This window comes from Apteryx mantelli, chromosome 3, assembly GCF_036417845.1.
Source record: "Apteryx mantelli isolate bAptMan1 chromosome 3, bAptMan1.hap1, whole genome shotgun sequence".
Classification (NCBI taxonomy): Eukaryota; Metazoa; Chordata; class Aves; order Apterygiformes; family Apterygidae; genus Apteryx; species Apteryx mantelli.
This window is the reverse complement of record NC_089980.1, coordinates 136,259,669-136,276,188: the sequence shown is the minus strand read 5'-3', so window position 1 is coordinate 136,276,188 and position 16,520 is coordinate 136,259,669.

Sequence of the window (16,520 nt, the reverse complement as noted above, 5' to 3'; positions counted from 1 at the left end):
CTGCTTGCATCCTGCCTGCTTCCCGTCTGCACCCCACTTTCATCCCACCTCCATCTCACCTGCATCCTAACTGCATCTCTCTTCCACCCCACCTCCATTTTGCTTGCATCCCACTGCCATCCCGCCTCCATCCTGATTGCATCACATGTCCACCCTGCCTCCATCCTGCTTGCTTCCCATCTGCATCCCACTTCCATCCCACCTTCATCCTGCTTCCATCCCACCTCCATCCCACCTGCATCCTAACTGCATCCCTCTTCCACCCCACCTCCATTTCGCTTGCATCCCACTGCCATCCTGCCTCCATCCTGACTGCATCACATGTCCACCCTGCCTCCATCCTGACTGCATCCTGCCTGTTTCCCTTCTGCATCCCACCTCCATCCCCTCCCATCCCACCTCCACCCTAACTGCATCCTTCCCCCATCCCACCTTCATCCTGCTTGCATCCTGCCTGCTTCCCGTCTGCACCCCACTTCCATCCCACCTCCATCTCACCTACATCCTAACTGCATCTCTCTTCCACCCCACCTCCATTTTGCTTGCATCCCACCGTCATCCCGCCTCCATCCTGACTGCATCACATGTCCACCCTGCCTCCATCCTGCTCGCTTCCCATCTGCATCCCACCTCCATCCCACCTTCATCCTGCTTCCATCCCCACCTCCATCCCACCTGCATCCTAACTGCATTCCTCTTCCATCCCACCTCCATTTTACTCGCATCCCACTGCCATCCTGCCTCCATCCTGACTGCATCACATGTCCACCCTGCCTCCATCCTGACTGCATCCTGCCTGCTTCCCTTCTGCATCCCACCTCCATCCCCTCCCATCCCACCTTCACCCTAACTGCATCCTTCCCCCATCCCACCTTCATCCTGCTTGCATCCCACCTCCATCCCACCAACAACCTGTCTCTATCCCTCCTCCATCCTGTCTATGTCCTTTCTCCATCCCACCTTCACCTTACTAGCATCCCACCAGCATCTGCCTCCATCCCTCCTCCATCCTGCTAGCATCCTCTGAGCTTTTAGGCTGGAAGATCCAGCAAATTTTTACCATGCATTTGTTAACTGACTTTTTTTCCTCCATTTTGGCTGATTTTTACAGGAAGGGTAAACTGCTCAGAGGGGTCATCCAAAGAGCAAGTTTCATGTCCTATTCTAAACTACAGGGATGAGAAAACTCCTCTTAACAAGAAAGATCATGTATTTTTTTTCTTTTCTCCCCCCCACTCCAAGAGGGGATGGAGATCCACATTTTCCACCAGTTTCAGAAATAGATGCACCGTTTTGGCAGAAAATAATAGAAATAGGATAGAAATATAGAATAGAAATAATAGAAAATAATAACCCTAATCAGCTGAAATCCAGCAGCCAACACGGAAAATGCTCGGCAAAGGCTGGAAAGGGAAGCACCTGGGTCTTATTTCAGGCAGTGAAAAGGGGAACCCTGAGGGTTCACCAGCACGAAAAAAGAGCTGCAGGAACGGCCATGGCCTTGCGACATTAGGGTCTGCACGAACAGAACAGAACGGCCGTGTCCTTCCTGCCAAGCCAGAGGGATGCAACGGTGCTGGCAGGTGTCTCTACATCTTCAGGAGGTTTTAGGATGCTTTACAAGAGCGCATGCTTTATGTTAGGCCAGAAGGAGACACCAAACAGGACAGGAAAAGAAGGAAAAGATTTTCCTCCCTTCTTCCCACCTTAGTCTGTGGGCGCTGGGCAAGGCTATTCCAGACTCACTTGCCACCTAAGAGCATTCCTGCACCCTATCAAATACCTCCGCTTGCAGGTAGTGAGATCCCTTTCTCTCCATACAGTTTTTAAAAGTATCGCACCACGTGTATGTATTTTTACAAGTAGCATTTGCATATTTGGGAGGATTTGGTATTTATTTCCCGTAGAAATCTACAGATATATATATATCTTTTTTTCCTGCTGCCACTTATAACCAATTGCAGATTTTGGTCATATTCATATTTTAACAACTGATTTCATTTCAGAAGACTTCCAAGTGAGGTGTTCAAAATAATCAGAGAAATCGTATTTAATATGCTTAACTATGTACCCCAGTATTTATGCAGCAAAAGTGAGGCTTTTTTTTTTTTGTTGGTATTTAACAGTACGCTTTGACACAGTATGTGCAGAGGCACATAGATTGTTACATATTTTTATATATAATTTTTAACCTGTAAACAATAAAGCCCTTTACTGCATTTTTATTTATGCTTTGGTGAGTAAAAAAATAATACACAAGTAAATAAATCTCTCGTAGCCTGCGTAACCTCTCCCTGCCTCCAACTCCCACAGGATTCCCTCTCTGTGCTCATTACCGGCTCCTGGTTTTGCAATTTTCCATGTTGCCTGAGAAGTCTTTGTTGACTTCAAAACAGGCAAAGGAACCTGATTTTTGTCCTGAACTTTGTACCGTCTAGTTCAGAAATACTCGACGTTCACGGCTGCGTGGACATGGCATGCAATGCCAGGGAATGGAAGTCAGGAAATTATTAATGTTCAGTTTTCCTGTAACTTGCTGCAGGTGACTCTTTGTTTTCCAACACAGGTTTTTTTTGCCTTCTTTAAGCTCACTCCCAGTTTTCTGCTGATAATACCAAAATACCATCTTTGGACATTTGGGCGAAGTTCAAAAGCACATTTAGCACTTTGCTCTGGTCAAGTGGAGACCCATTTCCAAATAAATTCCTCAGGATAGTTTTATTTCTGTTTTTATAGAATTTCATCCTGAAAAAAGCACTTTTTTTTTAAGTACATTTAAAAAAAAGTGCATTCTTAAACTCATGCACTTCCTATAAGGCACCTGTTCGTTTGCCTCAGCACTGGGTAATACTGTGCGCTGCAGAGGTATTCCTTTTGGTTGTACAATACTTTCCACTTTTTGTCGGTGGGGAGCAGCTGCCCTTTTTTCTGTGAATGCTCCACGTATTTTTCAAGAACCAAAAGTATAAACTAAAAATTTGTGTAGACTTCTCCCGGTCTTCTTGTCCTCTCTGGGGAAGTGTCAAAGTTGCCATGGCTTTTTTGTTCATTTTGAGCAAATGAAGTGAGTTTTTGAGGAGGGTTGTGTTTATAAGAAGCTGAATCCAGCCAGCAATGTTCCCCCACTAGAAACGCTTGAGGGAACCTGTAAATCCCTTGTGTGCCCAACCCAAGCATGAGACAAAAGTTTTTATTGGTTTTGCATGAGATTTTAATATATCAGAGGAAAAAAAAAAGTTTATTCAGACCAAGCTTCAGCCTTTAGAGCAAAATCCTCAGGTACATGAGCAAGATAAGGGAAAAAGCCACGCGACCTTGGGCAACCCTCTCTTATCTCTTGTTGAATCCCTGATGATTGAATCACAGATTCCCTGGTTCAGCATTACTCAGCAAATAACCCCTAACCAAGCCACTGCAAAATTAACTTCCTTAAGTTTAGAAAAGCAGTTTCTATACACATTAATTTCGCACAGAAAAGATAATACAGATATTAAGAGCTGGATGTCTTTGCGTCTCCAGGATTTCAAAATCTGATGACTCTCAAAAGGGTCTGCTCTCTCTTTCTGGTGACCAGTAAAATATCTCATTTAGATACTTTTTTTTTTCGTCGGTCGTTATTGCTCAGGACAAGAGTAGGAGATGGGTGCACATTTATTTAAGAAAGCAAATAGGAATGAAACGGGCTCGTCCCCAAAGCTTGCGCTGTGCAGCTGGGCTGCAAGATTTCCCCCTAGCTGCATGGCAGCCTAAACACATCTCCACCCTGGTTAGTGTAGATTTTCCCTTCTTCACCCTAACTAGCCACTTTTAAACACTGAAGTTTTACTACTCAAATAGCACTGCACTATTTCCTCTAGAAGATCTTAACGATTTTGCCTGCACTTCTTTTCTTTGCATTTTTAACCTTGACTTTACATTCGTGCAGCCCTCTTCTAGCATCTTCTTTTCGTGATACATCCCTGAAAGCTAGCACTGCCTTTCTCAGGACCAGTTTTCCTCTCCCTGGCTGTTATATTGTGCTATATCGAACCACTTAATCTACAAGATGTTGCAGGTTACTCAACACGGGAAGTTCAGGGACACTGAATATTGATTCAACGAGATAAAAACACATTTTTGGCCCAAGGAAAATTATTTTAATGGTGCATATCAGCATTTATTGCTTTAAATTGGGAATTAGCCAGCCTAGATTGGCCTCCTGGGTCATTTTGGACAAGTTGTCTGGGTTCTTCATCTGTAAAATGGAAAAACAGTGTTTCAGCGCTTTGAGACGGTGCCCCAAAAGTATATCTTGTACCCAGACATGCAGCAACCGAACTGATTTCAGTGTGAGTTATATATACGTCTCTAACAGTGATCTATAACGTATGCAGATTTTGTAGCTGACTTGCACTTCCTCCCAACGGCGGGTTCGTCTCAGCTGACTAACCGCTTGGGTTTTGATGAGGATAATAAAAGTTATTATGGTTGGATCACCTGCCAAAATGAACGACTTGCCCAAGGCAGCCGGGAAGCAGGGTTTTATACAGCCACGGCCTTGCCCGATAAATCCTTGCCGTGAGAGCTGGACACTGGCGTAACTCTCAGCTCCGCAATGGGAACCGGGACACCCTGAGTTCAAACCCTCGCTCTGGGTCGGGAAGCTTTCAAGAGCTGCCCAGGCTATTGGTGGCTTCTGAGCCTTTAAAAAACTCACCAAAATGTGACGTTGTATTGGGTATTGGCTAATTCTGCTGGATTTAGCCTTGTGCAGCAGCAGCTGATGGTTTGTTGACTAGGCTTTGCTGCTCAGACAGAAAATTCACTTTGCTGTCCCTATTGAGCAAGAGGCCAGGCAGCTGTCGGGGCGAGGGGGCTGCGTGGTCCCTCTGGGTCGCAGACAGGAGATAAGACAGGGGATGGTCCCTCAGCCGGTGAAATGAAGGGCAGAGCTTGGTTTTGCATCTCTGCTCCCTCTTGCATGGCAGCATCTCACCAAAAGAAAAGGCAAAGCGGGAAGGACCAGCGCTCGGCCGCGCAGTGCAGGCATGAGCAGAGCTAAATCCAGCCTCCCGCCTGGATTTCCACCAGCACAGCATGAGCAGCACGGCAAACCCAGCAACGTGGGTGGAAAGGTCTTGGTGTCCTTAAACCTGCCTGTGACCCCCCTGCTTTTGCCTTGCATTGCCAGTGCTGCCGATAAGGCTAAAGGTGCCCTCTGGTCATTTTTTTTTTTGGCTCAGGGTTTCCTCCTGGACCCATCTTGCAGCATCGTTCCCCTTGCCCCCAGCAAACCCTTCCAAACAGGGAGCTCCGGTTATGCAACTCCGTGGCTTCCCGTCGACTCAGCCGAGCTCACGAGGGAGCAGGTGACTTTGCTGGGAGATGACTCAGGAAACAGTGACATAAGCAAAAAGCTCCTTCCCACCACTGCTGGCACAGACTGACTCCAGATCTGGGTGAGCAGCGGGACAGCGAGGGCAGAGCCCGCTGGCTCCAGCTGCATGGGGGGAGGCAAAGCGAAGACCATCATTTGCTCCTGCAAAGTTTATGTGGGGCGAGGGGGGGGCAGGATGAAGGGAGAAACCCTTTGGGAAATCCCTTCCCAGTTTATTCCAGCTGCCGCTGTGCCGGAGGGACTGCAGTTCTCTTAGGGCTGAGGATTAATTGTGCCCTGCAGCCCCCTTTGCTCAAACTCCCCCTTTCACCACGTCAGGGACAGGGCTAAGTCCAGACCCTAGAAATCAAGCTCAGTCCAGGTCCTTGGTTCTCATGCCAACACTGCTTTTGCATGGGTGTTAGAGAGGGTTTTTTTTGTGACACAGACCCATTTCCCGCACTGTTATAATTATCCTTGGATGCCTCACACAGTTTGGGCTGCTGTGAGACCGCCCTGGCTTTCTTCTGCATCTCTGCACCCCTGGAAATTCACCCTGGCCTCACTGGCAGCTCCCAGTTTCTTCCTCCTGTTGCAGGGAAGACACATATACACACAGATCCCATACGTCCCCCTCAGGAGGCTTGACTTAGTTCCTCATCTTAAATTAAAAGCCACTCAAATGGCTTGTGGAGATTTGCTCCTTACGGGTGGAAAAACAGAGCTGGCAGGGCAAAATCTTTGCCTAAATTAAACCCACGTTTAATGAAACCCATGGTTAGGTCCTGTGCTCAGCTGTATTTCACAGCTGGCCAGAGCAATCCTAAAATGCAGGGGTTTCCTGCAGGTTCCCCACTCCCACCTCCCTGCCCCCAGGACCACTGTTAGCTGTATTCAGCATGCGATAGCGTGGCCATATTTCTGCCAAAAAACTATTCTTGGTTCCCTTGCTTCATCCATGGCCTCATGCCTTCATTTTGGGGTAGCTGAGTCTCTTCCTGGGGTGTCTCCTCTCTGACTTGAAGCAAATACGATCAACTGCTCTAGCTCTATGCTGCGCCCAAGCAAATGCCCAACTTTCATCTGAAGGTGGAAATGTCTTTTCTTCATATTGGCACATCAGAGAGGCTGAGGGCAAAATTTGTCCTGCATCTGATTTGAGACAGACCTTTGCAGCATCCATGTGTGAAAGTTACTGCTCAATTATTAAATTTTGCCCAAACTCCCTTGCCACCTCTCCCAGCAGTTTTTGGCTCAGGGACTCTTTGAGCCAGAGGAGGGCCTGTGTGTTTAGCAGACCGTGGTTGACTTTTCTTCCATGACTCTGGCTGATATTTGAATCCATGGGAAGTTTTGCCATCCGTTCTGTCCCACGCTGAGGGGGCTTCCACGCTGGCTCTTTGAGCTGGGTCCTCAGTGCTGCCTCCCTCCGGACGTGGAGCCTGCATGGCTTTGGGAGCCGATGCCGACCGGTCCCAAACAGACCGAGATGCCTGGGAGCATGCGGGAAACACATTGCTCCTAGAGTATCTTTCCACCCTCCGCATGCCCCAAGTCAGTGTTGTGCAGACCCCTTGGGGCAGGTGCTGTGGCCTCATCGTGGTACCCGCCTGACTTTGGGGTTGCTCCCGCTGTACACCGTGGAAATGCAGGTCTTGCAGTGACTTAGGAGAGGTAATAAGTGAGGGCTGAGCTCGGATGCTCAGCTCTTCTCCCCAGTTCAGTCTTGACCTCCTTCCTCCAGCATTTGCTGAGGTTGGGCTTTCAACCCTACTCCGGCTGTAATCTCAGTGCTTCTCTCCTGGCTTGTGACCGAAAGCTCAGAGCTGACTTCCCCTCCCGGTGCTCCCTCGGCCTCCCTGCACTCAGATGACAGGTTTGCGTAAGAAAAACCAGGCACCAAAAGCTGGGATGGGGACAGCTCTTGTGTTTCAAAAAGAAACCTCCAGCCAGCCCTGGAGGAGGAAATCCACTGGAAAGAGGAAGTGAGAGAGAAGCCGGGACATGGGCACACACCGCAAAAATTTGCAATCGCAGTATTCTTCTGCTTCTGCACTGAACCGGACAGGGGAACGGATAAACCAACCCGTTTTTGTGTCCTTGGCTCTCCTGCAGGACCTGCTTGTCAGTGCCTTCCACTACAAGGGCAGCTTTCACACCCTGCCTTTACGGGAAGGCTTATAATCATAGCTTTTTGGGGAGGTGTTTAATTATTTTGCCTTCCTCTACAGGATCAGAGGCTGGCCGTGGCTGAGGACAAGACCCTGAGCAAGGTGGACCTGGGGCTCTCGGCTGATGGGGCTTGCTCCTACCTTTAGGTGACTCTTCCCTCCCCATATGGGACTGGGAGGATGCTTTCCCAGATGGACTGTTGGCTCTATTCAAAGAGACCCCTGGACTCTTCCCTGTATCACTGAAGTTGCCTCAGTCTCTCGGTCCCTCCCACTCTCTGTGCGGTTCCTTAGGCCAAAATACTTGGCTTATATTGTCTTTGTGTTTGGTAGATGACATAGATTTGAAGATGGATGGCTTGTATATACCGAATTCAGACCCAGGGAGCTACTGGTCCCTTTGTGGAGCTGTTATCAACTTCTCCTTGGCAAAAGGGAAACTGAGGCATAAAGGGTCAGTCCCATGGTGAGCTGGGACGGAGAAAGCAGTAGTCCTGGCCTGCGAAGAGCCCTGCTACAACCACTCAGCACCGCTGCCTCCTGCTTCATGCCTGAAAAGCGAGAAGGGTTGCTGGCTCCTGGCAGGAATGGAAAACTCCCAGGATTCCTCGCAGCCGGGTGTTTTTTGGTGCTCCGGGGGAAGGTTATCTTGCGAGGCACCGTGCCAGCCACTCAGTGACGTGTGGGGTCCTTTGCACCCCTCCGGCAGCCCAGGACCCTTTCTCTCTTGGCAATCCCTTTCCCTGTTCTTTGCTTTCTTTTTGCCTCTGGGGGGCAATGGAAATCAGAGAAGACATGACGGGACTGAAAATCAGGGTCATTCATAAGGAGCTGGGGCAGGAAGGGCAAAGTGCTGGGAGGGTTTTCTGAGGGTCAGAGGAGAGGGACCATGGGCTGGGCAGGACTTGGGGGGAGAGACGGGGTGCCTAAGAGCCAACATGGGCCTGTTTCGGATATGGCCCAAACCGGAGGCATGCTTTCTTTCGTTTTAATTTATTTAGAAAAGTTCTTCTGCCCAAGAGGGAAGCCGATGGGGAGTTTCCCACGGTAGAAAGGATGCCCATGAAGGAACGGAGCCCGCTGTGCCGTCTGTCCCGGGTGCGAGGAGCGGGATGGGTTTGCTGGACACAGCCAGGAAGGAGGGGAAACCAGCCTGGGTCAGGCTGCACTAGTTTTTGATGCCACCTCGTGGTCCTGGATGGCTTTGCAAAGCGCTGGAGGGATGTGAGAGCAGCAGAGATTTCCTTGGCGGAGGCAGAAAACAGCTAGGAGCACATCCAGCTCTCTCCTCCTGGCGGATGATTCCCATCACCTCGTCCCACGGTGGCATGGGAATTAGCCCTCTAAGCACCCCGAGGTAGCTGGGACATTTTGATGTTTTTCATCCCATCTCATTTTTAAGTCCTATGGAGGGGGGTTCAGCACCCCAGCATCCCTGCAAGTGAGTGGAGAGAGATGGGCAGGGAGGGTCTACCTTGCCTTAAGCCCCAGCCCCCCTCCAGATGTGATCATGGTCCTCTGTCCCCCACAGAGCAGGCTCAGGTGATGAACTCCTCTTCCTAACCCTCCCTAAAATGAGACAAAGGCAGTTTTCCTTCAGAGGTGAGGAAAATCAGGAGGTGATGAGATGCTGGAGATGCAGGAGCCTTATCTGTGCCTGCAGGGGAGATCGAATCAAATCCCAGCCCTGAGACACCCTTGTCTGTCGCTCAGGCTGGAACAGACTTCTTGGCAGCTTCTAGCAAATATTGACCCTCACAGAAATTGGTGGGACCATTTAAAGTGCCTGCCAGCAGCTAAATGAGGTAACTGGAGAGCCCTGCTTCACCACAGCATTAAATATATATATATATATATATATATATATAAAAGAGACCAAAATGCAAGGGGAGTGTATTGGAAGTAAATAGGAAGCTGAGCACCATAAGATATCCAAGGCAAAGGGGATTGAACCTCTGTTCCTGCAAGCCCTAGGACAGCTGCCTAACAGAAGTCCCTGTGCTGGGGTGAACAGCAGAAATTGCTTGCAAGTCTTACTCAACGTCTGCAGCTGCAAACAAAGATTTGGGCAAGAATCTCCTGGCTGGGGAAGTCAAGGCTTGCAGATGGAAACAGGACTTGCCAGAAGATGCAAAGAGGTGAAGAGTAATAGGTGGCTGCATGTTGTCCTTCCTCTGCGTGGGGGTTTTGGAGAGGTTTCGTGTGTTATTCCCCTGTGGTCTCACTGCCACAGAATACCATAGAGGAATCAAAACTTTTTTTGACATTTAAAGGTACCAATCTCACTTTCTTTAGCAAGAATTCCCATTCACAGAGGCAACTGATTAAACACTTCAGGCAAACTATCCTTGTGGGATCAGAAGGACAGCAACATGGGACAGGGGAGAGCGGGTAGCTGGAATGACTCTCTGGATCATCTCCTGGGCGGAGGAAAAGTGGCACCAGCTCATCTTGGAAATCTCTGGTTGGTCATGAAGATCTGAAGGTTTGGGAGGCAAGCAGGCCTCTTGCACAAAGACAATGAGCACAGTTGGTCATAATCAAGGGTGCTAAAGACTTAAAAGTGACCGGCAGAGCATGAGCAATACAGCTAATGACTAACAACCTCCCTGCTATGAACTGGAATTGCCTGGGGCGGGGGAAGAAATGAGAGCATCTTGCAGCAGCCACATCAGGACAGAGGAGGGAAGAAAGGAGCTGCAGGTTTTCTCCCACGGTTGATTTCCAAGCTCACTCCACCCCCACTGCCTCCCTAAGCACTTTCCTTCCAGCTAAATCATTCTGTTAAATATAGCAGGAGAAAGGTGGTTGGTTCAGCTTGGGAGGAGAGCTGGTTCTGAGACAGCAAATATGTTTTGCTTTAGGCAGATGATTAGTACTAATTGCAATGGAGCCACATGCATATATTTAGCTGAGGCCTGGGTGTAAACTTATGCTGTCCTGGGACTTTAGAGAAGTCTTGAGATGTGGGGGGGGAAGTCTGTCTGGAGCTGAGTTGCTTCCTAATTGATTAGATAGGAAGTTAACTAGATTTAAATAAGCCTTCTTTAGACATGAGAAAGCATTTTTCTTTGGGGGGAAAGTGAAACAGATTCCCCAGTGCAGAGCCCGGGCAGTCCTCATGGGCAGTCCAGTCGGTGTCTCCAGCTGTGCCCATGCAGCAGTGGCTCGGGGCTGGCCTTCAGGCCGTGTCCCTCTAGGGATATCACTTGGGTGCAGGAGGCTCCTGCAGGGCCATTGGCACTGTTGGGATGGGGAAAGAAGGGATGGTAACTTCCGACTGCATCTTTGACCATGCTGAGGGACCCGATGACCCCCAGGGAATGGACCCCAGCCTGAATGGACTGCAAAGCACCCTGTGGTCTTCCCCAGAGGGGTATCGCTGCCGCGCTCCAGCTGCAGAGAGGATCCACAGCTTCTCTGAGGACTTGTGGCCAACAAATACTGCATGCTGCTGTTTGGGGGAGCCATGGGCTCCAGTCCGCTCCTGGGGCTGGCCCGCTGAGGTATGAGGTGGGCATCATTTATGGTAGTCCTCATGAGGCAAGCAGGTGTCCCATGGGAGAGGGCTGGGTGACCTTGGCCCCATGTGTGCACCAAGTGCTTGGAGGTCTCACCTGAGAGGCAAGGAGTCGCCCCATCTCTTAGGCTTGTGGCTTTCCAGCTCCAGGCACAGTGAGGTCCTAACCCTGAGCTGGCATCCACCCAAAGGAACAAATACGAAAAAAGAGGGGACCCTCTGCTGGGAATTGCTGTGTCAGGGCCTGGCTCTCTTAATATAGTCCCTGTGGCCTTTAGCATCTTCCTCCTCTCCGCACCGCTGAACTGCACGTCCCAAGGTGAGCAGAGGCTGAATAAACAACTGCCCCTGCTCCGCAAAGGATGCTGGTGAACGCTGGGAAAACAAGGACTGGTGTTTATGCCAGAAGATGCACAAACATCTCAAATGAACAGCCCTGACCTCCTCCTCCTTCCCCCCCAAACATTTTGCTTTTTGCTTATCTCTGCATCCCTGGGGTAGCCCATTGCAGAGATATTCTGGGATTGCAGTGCCTTTGACTTCCTTCTCATGCCGTTTCCTTCGGTGTGGGGTCAACGCCACCACCCTCTTCCGAGAGGGCCCTGTGGGCTGCCCGTGCGACACGGCACTATCCCTGGATGTCTGGCCTCAGACTCCATGTCTGGGGCTATATCTGGGAAGACATTAGTTGAAGGAGGAAGTGCTTCGACAAGAGCCAATCGTCAAGGAGCCAGGGAGGCTGGAGGGTGCTGGGTGAGGAAGAAAAACAGGAAGGTGGTAGCAGATAAGGAAAAGGCCCTGGAAGAGGAATATGCAGGAATAATGGAGGGAAGGAGGGAAATGAAAATCCTGGCTTTTCCTACAGCAGACATTGTGCTGTGAGAGGAAGCTGCCAAGACAAAGGCGGCCCAGAAAAATCTTTTTTTGTCATATTAAAAAAACAGCCCTCAAAGTTAGGTGCCTGGGTCTCAGCTTCCATGGCAAGGAGGGAGCTGGGGACCTTCCAGCAGGTATCTGGAGAGTTTGTCACATACTTCCTGAGTGATACCTGGCCAGGAGACTCCAAGGGCAGCCCTGTGTGAAACTGTGTTGTGAAACCCTGTGAATTAATCTGTTAATGACACACTTCCCATAGTGTTGCAAGTGAGTCACTGCCTTGCTATGGGGATAGACGGTCCTAGAGAAGGGATATCTTGGGGACAGGACTTGATGTGAATCCAAAACTTTATTATCCTATACAGATGAGCCATCCCTCAATGTTATATATCAGAGGTGCAGGAAGGGAACTTGTGTCCATGTCCCAGGTCTGTCCTGCCTCAGAGTTCCCTTTACAGGTATCCTGGTGTTTTATCCTGTTGTTGTGCTGGAATAAAATAACTGTGTGTTTCCTTACTAATTTCTGCTGATGCCACCACTTTCCTGGTGATCCCTCAAGCCTTTATGTTCTCAGTATCACCTTCTGGAAGGTTTCTCTTGCTCATGCTACATGGAAATCTTGTCAGTTTGCATAATTTCTCTAAGATACAGCCTTTATTTTATACCAGTGTGAGGTCTGAGACCCCTTCGTTCCAGGAGATGTAATGGCCATGCCACATGGAAGGGACAAGCACAGGTCCCAGGAAGAAGATATGCAGCTGGATGCTGCCTGGGTCAAGAGAAGATGAGAAAGGGGCCTGGGAGAGTCCAGACCATGAAGTGTGGGTGAGGAAGGCCTATGATGGGGCTGAACATCTGGGCAACAGTGACTGCATCTATACCAGGAAAGGAACTAGTCCGAGGGCCCTTTTGCTTGCCCTGAAGTCACCTGGCCTGGTCTGGCCTGTCTGTACTACCAAACTCTCCCAGCCTCCGAAGTGAAGTAGCCATATCCATGTTGCTTGTTGGGAATGGTGTCTAGCATGTACTGACTCCCAAACTGTGCCCAGGAGTTGTTTGGGTCAGTTCTTGCTGGTCAGGGTAAAAGCAAGGACCTAGTAATTCAACAGTGTAGACAAGGGCACTTATTTAATTCCCTCTCTGGCAGGAGGGATCATCTGAGTCCTGCCAGCATATCCTGCCAACAGTTAGGGTCTAGTAGATGATAACCCCAGAAGCCAAGAGGTTAATCCTTCAGATATACCAGAGAGTGAAGAGACCTACTGGGCGACTGCACCCCACCCCGTGATGAGATGAGATACAGCATGTCTGTCCACATTGTCAGACATGGGGTGCAGCCAGATGAGGTGAAGCAGAATTGCCTTGGTAACCTGATCCAAGAGCTGTCACTGATGGTGCTGGGGATGGAAACCAACGGCCCAGCCTGAGAGTGACAGCCACGAGCACACAGATACATGGCCCACTTGGCTGGGACATGGCTGGTGTCCACAGGCAATGGTCTGCACCGAAGACAGTACCAATTCCTCTTGCACCTGGGAAATGGGATGTGGACCAAAAGGAAAGAAGATGAAGTGTCTGAGGACTGAATCCCCATCCATGCCACCAGGTCATCTTCCAAAGTGTGGCTATGACTATGTCATTCTTTTCTTTGTGTTTCTCCGTGGGCTCCCAATCTCTCTGATGCAGGATGGGACATCGTGTGATGATAACAGCTGGTAACTGTAGCTGAACTCCCCTGGACATTTCTTGGACAGCCTTGAGAAGGGGGCACAAGGGAAGAGCTTGGCCACAGGCCCTCTCTAGAGAGAGTCCATCTTGTCCCAGCACTAATATCAACAATATGCTGAAGCTGAGCTCATGGAGCTGCTGACAGGTCTCCATCTGGCTTCAGGGGGGTAGGGTCAGGCCACAAACATTTGGTGGTGGAGCCTGGTCGGACCATGTGGGGAAGGCAAGGAGGGAACCCTGGGGGACTGTGCAATCTGTCCCTCAGCATCCTACTGCCAATGCAGGTATCTCCAATGATGCTTTAGAAACGGGTACCATGCATCCTTGTCTGATGGGGCCAGAGGAGGATGTGTGATCATGTCTCAGGCATGACATGGAGGAAGGGGTTATGAAAAGGTTGTGCCTGATGGGTCATGACAAGGAAGAACCATAGTCCTCAACTACATCTAGTGAGCCAAAGATAGGTGGGCTCAGTGAGTCCTTTGAGTGTGGGCTGCATGAGGGAACAGCCCCTATTTTCATCTCCAACATAAAAAGAAGAGAGTGAGTGTCCTACAATGCTCCATCACACTGGCACTGGGATGTCCTGGCCAAAGAGGCCAGACCAGCTTCTCCAGGCCTGATCAGAAAGTCAGAGAACCTCTGGAGGGAAGGCTGAGCTCCCTCAGGGACTGTTAGAAGGTAAGATGCCTCCTAAAAGAAAGTCTGTCTAACTCCTCACGTGAAAGCAGTGATTCCCAAAGCGGGGGCAGCTCCAAGATTGCAATCTGGGAATTGCTGGGCCCAGGACTGGGTTTGTCTCCTTTGCCAAACCGCCAAAAGGGCAGCACCACCCTAAGAGAGAAAGAAGCAAAGGACAGCAGAAGCCTGCTCACGAGACACATTCTTCTTGCAATGGCTTTGCTTCTTCCATACAAAGTACAGTACAACCCAGTTTCAGTCTGCCTCAGCACAGACTGTTACAAACGATGGCCCGTCTGTGTTTGGGAGAGATCTTTGTAATATCACAGCCTCCAGCTCTGCCACAGACAGTCTGTGCGACCTTGGTCACATCGCTGCACCTCCCTTTCCCTATCTACAAGGCTGGGATGGACAGCCAGGAGATGAAGGCACCAGAGATACATGGGAGAAAAACCTTTGCTTGGGCTACATCCTGCCCTGGGGGAGATGATGGGTGATGGTAGCCAGGTTGTCCTCCCTGAGGCGGTGGAGAGGCTGGTTTTTCTGAATGGAAATGCGTCGCTGTAGCCCTGTCTGGGGCAGTTATCAGTGTTGCTATTTCAGTCAGCAAGAGCGAAGCCTTCCCCAAGCCCGTGCCAGACGCAGGACAGGGGCTGGGAGGGGAGCAAAAGAGTCAACGGGAGAGGGCTGGGAGGTGGGGCAGCTCCTCTGTCGTCAGAAAATGTGAGCTCCTGCCAAGGTTTCAGCCAGTCCCGGAGATTGCACGGATCCTCTGGAGACAGGGCTCACCCCGGGGTCGGCACTTGGTCATTGAGCTAAGTGGGATCAGTGACAGGCTGTGCATTAGTGCTGATAAGAGCAGGATAACGGTAGCCAAACTCCCACGGCCTCTTCAGGCATTGCCGGGCACCCTGGAGACCGACGGAGGGGGGAGAGGCCAGCCAGGGCGCTCGTGCCCGGGAGCCCGCTGCCGCCGGCTTCGGGTGGCCTTGCTAATGGTGGCTGCGCGACCCTCTGCCGATCTGTCTTCCCTGGGGATGGTGTGGGTGGGCGGGTGGGGAGGAGGGTCCTTCTCGGAACTGCTTGGAAAAAAAGTCTTTTTTTATCCAGAAGGAAAGTTTCATAGTAAAAAGTGAAAAACAGAATCCATGTTTTTAGACTTTTTTTTTTTTTTGGAAAGCTTCCCAAAATTGTGACTGCAAGCTGAAGAACTTTCATGCTGAAAGCTTTTGCTTTTAATTTGCTCAAGAAAAAAATATATATATATATTTGAGGGTCACAGAATGTTTCTGTGGGAGGTTTAATGCTGTCAAAAATCACTTTCTTCAGTACAATTTTTCTCTTACCATGTTCCAGGATAGCCTTTACACTATCTTAAAAATCTAATTAACAGTGTTTGACATCCTGGGGCTCCTCCTTCAGCTTTCCCTGAAAACAGGGTGATCTAGGTTGGCCCTGCCTAGAGCAGAAGGTGGTTCAGAGACCTCCTGAGGTCCCTCCCAACCTCAATTAGTCAGTGACCTCATGAGTAGTTCTCCAGCATTCATCTTTGGGAAACAGCATTATCATAGTCCCCATCTTACAGATGAGTAAACTGAGGCAGGAAAGCTTGCAGAGATGCACAGGGGCAGGAGCAGAAACCAGCTCTCCATGTGTCAGATCACGCGCTGTAGGAAAAACTCTGCCCTGAAGCTGAACAAGTGCCAAGCCTTAAATAAAGCTGCCCAGCTCGTTGTCGTTTCCCACAGTGAGCCTTTACCGAATTCTCATTTGCCAGGACACCAGCTCAGGCAGGTTCAGCCCATAGAAAAAACACCGGTCTCCTTTGACTTCAGGTTTGTGTCACTGTCTGGGAGGCACATCCGGCACCAGGGACATTTCTGGACTGATGCATGTAGCTATCACGAATCCAAACAGACAGAACCGCACTTGAAAATAAATGTTATTGACAGCTAGTTTTCTGTGTGTGTTTATTGACAGTGGGGCCAAATGAATCAAAAAGGATCTGGTCTAGTTTTGAGGTTTCTCCTAGTGGACGAACCATGTGGGAATGCTCCTCTCTGTTCTGCAGCAACGTGGGAGTGTTACCGCCACTTTTGCCCCGTTCTCTGTCTGTTCAACCTTTCTGTGCTGAAGGATCCAGGAATGCTGCTTCTATTTTTTGTGCAGTGCCCAGCACAGTCCAGCC